Here is a 10,848-nt window from a genome sequence, read left to right on the forward strand (position 1 = left end):
CTACAGTACATCACCAAGATTCCTCTCCTGCTTTTCCAGCATCACATGAATTTCAAAGCAGAAGATACATTATAATGCTGCACTGTAAGTGTGTAAGATGCTTGTATCATAGCTGGGGGGCTGGATATTGGGTCAAACGTTTATCTCATGCTGAGAAAACAAGACTTGGCTTATCCCCTTTCTTTTATGGCTCTCTTGCGTCAAGGCCCTTCTGAGCAGAGACATAATTACCACTGATGTGAAAACTATGCTCTTATTTACACAAAAGATGACAAATGACAAAAAATGTGGGAATATAGCAGAACAAGGTGGAAAACAGCAAAGTGTATAGCAACATATACACCTGTTGACAGAAGATTTTTAATTGAATAAAATTATAAACCTGAAAACTACTAAATCAGATATATTCTAGCAAGTCTGAACTGGCCAGCATCTAGATGCATTTTCTCCTCAAATGGGAGTGATAAGTGACTTTTTCACGGGTGGCAGGAATGATTGAGGCCAATTTACATCTGTATGTCTATGCATATCTCCACAGCATATTCATGCATGGGTTTTAAACAATTAGGCCCAAACCATTTATAGTTCCATCTATACAAAAATGCCACCGAGATACGGATCCCTCACTTAACTAAAGCATCCTTTCGATTGCAGTCAAGTCACAAATGTTTTCTTTAAAAACAAATGCATTTACAAAATAAATCAACCATTTCATTACCTCTGGGGTGAAAATAATGAAAACAGATGTCAGATTAGGATGAAACAATCTTTACAACTTTTTAACAACTTCAAATCGTTCTTGTGTTCAAAAACATTTTCACTACTGTTACTATAATTAACATCCTGAATTATTACAGCAGTGATATCTACATTTTTATTTACCACTCTATGCATATGGTTTGACCAGTTTGTGTACGGGGTATTACTTTGCTACTTTAATCTCTAGTTCATACAGAAACTGGGAGAGTACAGAGATTTTGAAAGCATGTGAAAATGTTGGTCCAAATCAGAAAAGACTATGCTTTCCTTTTTTAATGCACTAAACTTCTAGTTGATAGAAGGAAAACCAGTGCTTTTCAACCTGTCTGTATACCCATGCAAGTCCTCTTGCAGTTGATATATATACCCCATAGATGAGGACTTGTATGATAAAATCATAACAGAAGTGCAGTCATAATCATTAGAACATAGCTTATTATCTCAAAGCACTGTATAATGACACTAGAACTTCACAGGACAGGATCAGATCAATATTTTTATTTTAAATAAATGTTTATCCTTGGAAAAGGGATAGGATGGATATAGGATAGGTGGAAATAAAAATTTTCTGCCCCACAAGACAAAAATCTATGTATTTGCTCCCTCTCATAAAAACAGAAGACCTAGCCCCACACTTTCCTACTAAGGAGCTCTAAAAACTAAGACAGCTAGGTTAAAAACAGTTATTCATTTTGCAGGCAACCATGTAAGACAACAGAAAAAGTCTTAAAAGAGTCAATAAGTTAAGTATCAGGATAAATTCTCATACCTACAAGTACATCTTTGATGGCAATTCTTTGTCAGTCAGTACTGCCTATTTTTATAACTGTGATGATTATATACTTTCTACAAATAATTTTTCATTTCTATCTACTGCATAATTACATAAAATATGCCTCCAACATCATTACAGGTTGCTTTTAGTACATAAAGTACTGCTGTGCTATGTAGCTGGAGAAAAGGGAGAAACAGGATATTTCTTCATATAACACTCAATCAGTAGTTATATTTTACAGCATTATTTTCCAAGCTATACGATGTCTAAATGGCAATTTTCTTTCACTGTTTCTTCAGAAATACACCATTGGCTGTTACTTCTTAGACTTCTTTTATTCTTCACATAAACACTCAAGCATGAAAGGCAACACATGGATAATGGCAAATGAAGGCAAACAGAAAAGCAAACCAATGTTCTTTGGAATCCTTAGGTGTCATTAGAAAGGAACAGCTACAAATGTCTACAAACTGAGCACAAGTGACACTAATTTACTAAGGAAATTTAAATGTATCTCCTGACACAATCTGTGTAAGAGAAGTTTTGAAGAGTTAGTCAGATTTACAGACTGACTGAATCATTAACCACAGTCTAAGTGGAAAAAAATGAAATAATTTTCAGCTGTAGTTAAAGATGCAATGCTTTCCCTGTGCATGTGAGTGTAATACACAAATGCAGTCATGTTTTTGTGTAAGTAGGGATATTTGTATGTAGATTTTGGTTGTTGTTTAGATACACTAGCCTTTTATGCCCCTTCATGTAGCTTTTATTCACATGAAATAAACCCCTGGTTGTGCCTATCTCAGCTGAGAGTAAGTAAATGCTTTATTTTGTATGAGAGTGAAAAAAGGAGTGACAGATCACTTATCATTCACTGTGCAGACTTTGTATTCATTAGAAGAGCCACAATCAATAAGAACCAAAGGCAATCTTTCCCTAAAGATAATTATGCCCAGTATCACTAGAGTGTTTAGGAGTCTGACAGGCTTTCATTTATTAATAAGAATCACCTTTGAAAGTTTACAACTTCCTAATCCAAATTTGGCCTTACATAACACGTGCTGTAAAATGTTCCTGGTTTATTTTGTTATACAAAACAATACTGTTTTTCTAATGGTTACTTTGACATTGTGTAAGTTGCATTAAGTTTCATACACAGAAAAACTGCAAATATCAAACTGACTTTGCCACTTCTCACATTTTATAAAGCAATCTCTTCTGGGTTTTGGGGGGCAGGTGTTTTTTTTAAAGAGAAACTATGGAAACCCTTAGCTTCTTATACAGAATATGTCCTTTTAGTTTAACAAGTAAAACAGAATTCAAACGATTGTTTTTAACTTGCTATTTCACATTAGAAAACTCTTTCCTTAATTTTGTGCATATTATGCACAGTATTATTGAGGTTATAAAATCTCATCTAAGAGATTCTGAACTATCATATCCAAAGACAGACTCCCTCAACAAAGTCTTTAAATATAGACACAAATAGACAATAGATTTAAGACCTAAGTTAGAAGAAAATTTTTGAAAAACTATCTTCACAATACCAAGGAATACAGACATTTTTAACGCAAAATAAATTAAGCATTGCTTCAAAAACATTCTGGCTACCAGATATTCACAAAGCAAAGACGATCACAGCATAAGTGAAATTCCATCCCTAAATCATTCTGTTCTGCGCCTGTGCTTATAAGATCTTCTGTCAGGAGCTAATCTCACGTGACAGGCCTGATCCAAAGCCATTTGAAGTCAATGGAATGTCTCTTCCTGATTTCAGGGAGCTTTGCATCCAGCCCTTATAAACTTCAACAACAATACAGTTCATAGAAGGTTGTTTTAAGAGAACAATGGCTAACTATTGTCTAAGTAAAAAAGAATTTTAGCTTCAAATGGAATTTACCTGCAGTAGTAGATTTGTGTTAGGTTTGTTTTGTTATTGGTTTTTATGCACATAACACAGTTAAACCTTTCCAAAGTAAGAACATTCCATTTCTTTAGCAGAAGCCATAGAAAATCAAAACTGTAGTTAAATAAAAAAAAAAAAAAAAAGGCAATTTTGTATGTAACAAGTTCAGTTTTTCTAGAGAAATAAAAGATCACTTTTAAGGTCTCAGTTAATTTGAGGTTTTCTTAAACAGCTGTACATTAAGGACAAGATGGAACATGAGGTTTCAAAATATATCAGGCATTCCTGCAGTTAGCAAACCAAAAGATAGATTAAAATAATAAAACTAGTTGTGTAATCAAGGAGGGTAAGGTGACAGGAAAATAAGTTATTTTGGTTCTTCTTTTTCAATAAAAAAAACCTGATTCTCTACTGACTGAAGTCAATTTCAAAGCTAAAGCTGACAACTACCACACCAGATAAGCTGATCAAAGTCAAACTCTTATTTATTGTTTGAAAATAAGAACAGAACTGTAAGCCCTGAAACAGTAGTTAACATCATTGTAAAGACTGGTGAAAGAGAAGTTCCATTGCTGTGATGTGGCTCTTCTCTAAGAAAAATGGGGCAATCACGAAGTAGACCACTACAGAACCTGATGCTGAACCCATATACACTTGTACCAGTAAATTTACCCTGATGAAAAAGCAAATCAAAATCAGGTCCACCATCTCCAAGTTCCCCAAGGCAGCAGAGAATGGTGGTTGTAACTTCTTCATTCACACACCAAATCAACTCACTACAGCTATTTTAGTTACCTCATGTGGAGATGAAAACACAGAAACTTTCAATTAAGCACAAATACTCCAGAATGTCCATCTTTGGAGACTGATTCTATGTTTCAGAGTGAAAAAAAGACATTAAATCCTAAAGACTCTTATTCATAAGACATACAAGCCACTGTTAATTTTCTTTCTAGTTGGTTCAACATCTTTAACAACAAACTCTCACAGTACTGCCATTATTAGTTGATAATTTTCAGATGGGTCTATGAGGTGTTAGATAAAAACCAAGGTAGCTCATACCTCAAAAAGTAAAGTAAATGAGACAAAGCAAAAGGAAAAGGCAAGCATCAATTTCTCCAATGTACAGATGCTATATTTTCTGTCTCCTTCATCTAAGCTTCCAGTATCTGCAACTAAAAATAAACAATTCACTTTATAAATACGCCTAAACAAATTGCTGATTTTTTAGGCTGAGTGGATGAATCAAACATAATTACAGATTTCATTTCAGGCGAGTACAAAATTATATTGTTTTTTCTTAAATGAAATGAAACAGTATTTCTCAGGTCAAACAGCATACCTTGTCTTGGTATCACAAATATTTTCTTACAATAATTGTCAAACAGCCCATTCTGTTGACTCAAAAAAAAATTCCATTTGGGTGTTTTGCCTTTTTTTCGCCTTGTTGTTATTAAATGCACTTCTTAACTGAAACATTGCCCTAAAATGAAAAATCAAACTTTCATGTAAAAAAGTCAAAACAATATGCAGATTTTAGCTTTGCTTTTCATTTATATTTTTTTCTTCTGACATGCACAAATTAATGAATTGCTTTATTCACTCCAAAACTACATTTTGAGTAAATAAACCATTCATATATTTTGTTAAGCCTTATTTAGCCATGTATTTCAGGTATCAGAGCATTTGCTTTCACAGTTCTACCTTATTCTCTCCTCTTTCTACACAGGCAGTTGGGACACAAACCGCCCGCTGCTGAATATGGCTAGCTGGTATCCTGATCCTCACGGACCTGATCTGCTCCCCTCTTACTCCGTTCGTGTTGCTGCTGCTGCTAATACTTCCTTAGCCTTCAGGGGACCTGGGCGTCCAATTACCTCCCTGCCGTCTCTGAGCATTCCCAGGTGCTGATAAGCTTTTCTCTGTATTGTTGCTGCTGCTTCTCCTTATTTTGGCAGATGTTACAGCTTTGCAAGTTGCAAGGATCTTACCTCTGAGACCCTCTTTGTTGCTCTGTCTGTGACCACGTTGGAAGCAGGGAGTGATGGATATTAGGGAAGCATGAGCCTCCCCTCGCTGTTTAGCAGCGTGGTCTGCAAAGAAAGATAGAGATGCTGCTCTCTCCTCCTCCTCCTCCCCCCTCGCTGTCCCAGCTTCCTCCTCCCTCCTCCTTGCTCCCTCCTTCCCATCCACAAACTCTAGTTCTGTCTGAGCTTCAACACAATAGCTACCTCTCAGCACCAGCTACCTAAGGTCAAGAATACAACCCCCTCACCCTTCCCCCCTGCCTTTCCCTCTCCAGTCTCATGCATCCTCACCCCTGCTTCCCACTCAATATGGTATCTTCCCAACTAGACATGCCTTATTTGGCTCTAGGGTCTAAAGCGCAGACAATTTCAGCAGCCCTAAGAGAAAAAGAGTTATAAAACAGAAGATGCACCGGGAAGACCAGGGATATGAAGGGAAAGTGGAAGTCTTCCGGAGAAACTGGAAACTTTGGGGGTTTATCTGTGTGTGAAAGAAATCCAGTCACAGCAGCCAAAGCCTGCCACTTGGAGATTAGTTTAAAAGATCTATACAGATTAAAGAAAAGTGCCCTGGATAGCTAGTTATCTCTCAAATCCAGCTTACCTATTATGTTCTTTGTTTCTCAATCCTTATCCTAAATAACTTTTTTTTAAAGAAGCTTCCAAACTTTTCCCCTGCAAAGCCAGACTTAAATACCAGTATAATCTGCTGATGCAATAGTGAATGAAAACAAAAAAGTAATCAGTGGTATTTTTTAAAGTTATGAGCTATGAAATAATCACGTTTAATATCATGGAAAACACAGGCAAAAGTCCTCTGACTTTTCAGCAATAATGATAAACGTGTTCAAGTGGTCTTTTTTCACTTTCAGCAGTTATGATGACTAGAAGCACCTTCAGGTGACCAGTACACGGCTTCCAAAAATCACATATAATTACAGCTAGCCAGCATGTTCTTCTTAAAGGCCTAATTTTAGACATGTGATAAACCAGTCCTTCTAAAGTGTTTATGTTTGTTACAGAGGCTATAGGGAGAGGTAAGTGATGCTGAAGACTTCCAAAAGATCTTGTCTGCTTAAGGTTAAACACTTTAATTAAGTGGACAGGATCTCCCTCTGGAGGCCTTGAGAGGCACCTGACTCTCTCCAGTGATGTATGAAGATATATCAGTCACCTACTTCATGAGATCTGTTTTACTGACTGCCTAAAATTAAGCAGCAAGTTAGCTACTGCAAGGCCAAGGCCAGACAAGGTGTAATAATTACAAGTTATCTTAAAACTTGAGATATCCTAGCCCATGTTTCTTCATTGTTCGTGGCCTCGCAGGGCAACTAGGAGGCATGACACATCTAAGGTCAGCAGAAGGTGGTCCACAGGGCAGCAAAACAGCTGCTCACATTCCTTGGATCATCTCACAAATAAAAGAAAGATATCTTCTAAGGAGACTCTTTGAGCACAACAGCAACATCTGCCATATCAAAACAATCTATTGATCAAACTTTGTAAAACTCCTGATCAATTTGAAAATAATCATAACATAGTCTTTATCTTCATTCAGTGCTAGGACAAGCTCAGTAACTAGTGCAAACAACATAGATTCGATCCAATTTGAAAATTATAATTAAATGAAATGAACTTCAGGAACTAGTCTAGTTACTCTGTCATAATCATCTCAATGATTTTGCCCAGAAATGAAGACTTAAAAAAAAAAATTATTATCCAAACTAGTCAAATCTTATGAGCTCAGCATGTGATTCAATCAAGCAGCTTCTTCCACCCTTTTGTCTGCAGCACGAACTGTATCACAGCACAGTGTCCTATCCCCTCTCCCTCTTGAAGGCACACCAAGTGCAGCTCTTGGCAAATTGTTTAAACTTAACCAAATGTATCTGACACATTCAACACTCAGAAATGAGCTACAGTATTGTGCTGCAGCAAAAGGGCATGCTGCCTATTTTCATGCTCTTACACCTCAGTGTGTCTCACCTAATTTAAATAACCAAATTAATCTCATGTCTCAAAACCAGTGCAGAGCTTTTTCAAAAATCAAGACAAAGCGAAGACCTGAATGTCTGGATAACTGTTAACAAGTGGACAGACTCCCAACATCAACATCAAGACTTTCCTTCCTGAATTGTAGGCTGCAATATGCGTTCTAAGAACTAGTGCCATCTTGCACTATGTATGGAAATATTTCCTACCAACCTTCAGTACACACACTACTTTCTAATAGCCTTTACAAACCCAAAAGGACAAGAGTACCACTCCTAAGTTGTAGAAGTAAGTCTCCCAAAAATTTGTGTGTGCAACAAAGTTTTCAGACCAGAAACAATCCTTAGAATCATTACGGCAACAATCTCCAGGTAAGTATGAGTAATCAACTCAGACTGATGCTGTTCATGTTGCAGTTGATAAGATGACTAAGCCAGAGCATATATTTTTATGTTAACAACAGGTAAACTTTAAAAATAAAAAAGGTAAAAAAAAGAAAGGAGAGAGAATCAGATTTCTCACCTATTTTGGTGCTAAAAGATCTCTATAAAATCAGCTAGATGCTTTTTCTAGAGCACTCCAGAGATGTCACATGTCAGCACAACTTCTGAAGGTCAGAACTTCTTCCTGATGGTCAGCAAAGGAAGTTTTAGAATGGACAGGTCATTTGGAAATAACATATCACCAGGACCAGAGGTTTTTTAGCCAAATACAAGGCTGTTGAACTACTAGCTATAAGGTGAGACATGTAAACTATAGCTTAAACCAACCTCAGTACCAGCAGAGTGGTATATATGAGTGGGACACCAATGACTGACTGATGGACTGTCTCTCAGCATATCTGCCAACTATCTGGAGAAGGTGAACACTGCTGTGACAAAGCTTGATACATTGTACAGCACAGAACAGTGAAATGACAGAAAATTATTCAGGATACCCAAACATAGACTGTGAAATGTTGCAGGCATATCTCATAGTACTGGATAACTGAAAAGGCAGGTTAAATTAAGTACTAATAAATGAAAAATAATGGATGTGCTATAAAAGATCTGCTTTGTAGCTGTAGCAAGCCATAGTGGCACTCAGGGGAGGAAGAAGTCAGAGGCAAGAGGCTGACAGTATGATACTCTATAGAGATTTGGAGGTCAGTGGAAGAGCAAAAGCAGCTGTCCAGAAGTTACCTATCCAGAGAGCAGGCGAAGAAAGAATGGTATGAAGCTGCTAAGGCAGAGGGCAGCAGTCACCAGCACCAGTCAGGGAACTAAATCCGGGTCCAGCTCTGCTTAGTCTCTCCAGTGCAAAAGCATACCAGGGGCAATGGACATGCTAGTGACACAAAGTGCAATCCTTTCCCCTCACAGCAGACAACTTTGGAATGTTTTTGCCAGTGCTTCAGCCAACAGCAGCAGCCACAGAACTAGGGAATCCCAGAGATACTTCCTCCTTTCTACCTGCTTTTCTCCAAGTTCAGGGAAGTAACTCAGCACAGAGAGAATGGAGGAATTTTGCTTCCTAAGCCACAGTTCCAAAGTTTTGATGCTCTTTTTTCTCTGCTCTTGCTGCAGCTGCTAACTGTATATGCATAATGATGGACTCTTACTAACTTAGTAAAGAGGTCTTTGAGCACTGTAGACAGTTTTCTGAAAACATCAGCTCAATGCTGTCTAGTTGTCAAAAAGGCACACACAGTGTTAGCAGAATAGAGAATAAAGAAGAAAATATCAGTTTGACATTGTATTAAGTCTACACTTGTGGACTTCTTGTGTACTGCCTGCATATCTGGTCATGGGATCATAGAATAATTCAGGTTTGAAGGGACCATAGGAGATGTGTAGCCCAATCTCTCAGTCAAAGGGTCAGCCATGAGATGAGGCCAAGTTGCTCAGGGCTTTATTCAGTTGTGTCTTGGAAACCTCCAAGGATGGAGACTACACAACGTCTCTGGGCAGTCTATTCCACTGCTTTACTGTCCTCATGTTGGAGGAAAAAATTTCCTTTTTTCGCTTTCTTTTTTTTTCCTTTCAAATTATAGTTTTCTTCCTTTCAAATGTAACAACATTTGAAAAGGCTACAGCAGAACAGAAAAGGAACATAGAAGAGTGACGACAGATTTTAGCTAACTGCCACACAAAACAGATTACATAGGCTAGGAGTCTTCAAACTGGAATATGGGTAACTGAGCTGATAAAGACCTATGAAGTTGAGAATAATATGGAAAAAAGTGAACTGAAAAGAAGTTCTTCCAATTTCTGATAACACAGACAATTACAGAGCACCCAACAACATGATTAGGGAGCATATCCGAACCAAAATTAATTTGTTTTTTCAAACAACTTTAAATTAAATTGTAGAACTCACTGCTGCAGAATGTAACAGCAGTCAAAACTGTCAAAGGGTTCAAAAATGAATCCAGTGAACACATGGAGTTTGGTTCATCAGTGGGCAGCTCAGATGCAAGATATCTGCAGGACAGGAATTCGCCAAACCGTTTGTTACAAATGGATACTCCAGAGAGGGCACTACTTTACACTTTGGTTTCTTAAACTCTTCCTGAAACTGCATGTTCCTACTGTCCATTGTCATGGACAGAACATAAACAACATACCTGGGTACCACACATTCTTAGGAAGCAAAGTTTTCTGTGTACTCTTCTGTGACCTTTTAATAAAACACATTTCTAGCAATTTTCTTAGTAAAGTGAGATGAAAAATCTTCACATATGTAAAATATCAATGCAGTAATTCTGTAGAGGCAACCAACTTTCATAAAAATGCTAAATGTTTTAAAACAGTACATCACATAACATTTAAAGACACCATGATGTAGTGAATTTCTGTTTATTATACCTTGATGTAGCCACAACATAAAGTCTTCAAATATCTGTGCATTTTCATCAGCTGCGTTTAGCACAAGTCTTCTACCTCAGACACTTCTAAAAATCTCCGTTGCTTCTTCATAGGCCATTTGTAAATCATATACCACTGCAAAGATGTCATAAATGGCATTGGTGTGGTGCTACTCAAAAGTATCCAAGTTCTCAACGGAGTTACGTTAGCAAATAAATGGTGTTTTCCCTCAAGACTGACTGTTCCTCTCAACTTCCAATGATAGACCACCAAAGCAGGTTCTTGGCTTCATTAGAGCAGCTACGCTATGAACTCCAGAAGCAACAGACAGTGATTGCTTGTCCAACTTAAACAGCAGAATCATATTTTTGGCAGAAGCCCAGGTTTCTGAGCAGAGCCTACAGATCTGTGGAACAGCCTAAGGGTTGTCATGGCAGACCTGAAATTCTGACCTAGTTCAGAAGACTCATTCTCTGTGTGAACAGAGCAAGTGCCAGCTTTATACATCTAACACCAACCAGGAGCTGGATCATTCCAGATCAG

This window comes from Strix uralensis, chromosome 3, assembly GCF_047716275.1.
Source record: "Strix uralensis isolate ZFMK-TIS-50842 chromosome 3, bStrUra1, whole genome shotgun sequence".
NCBI lineage: Eukaryota > Metazoa > Chordata > Aves > Strigiformes > Strigidae > Strix > Strix uralensis.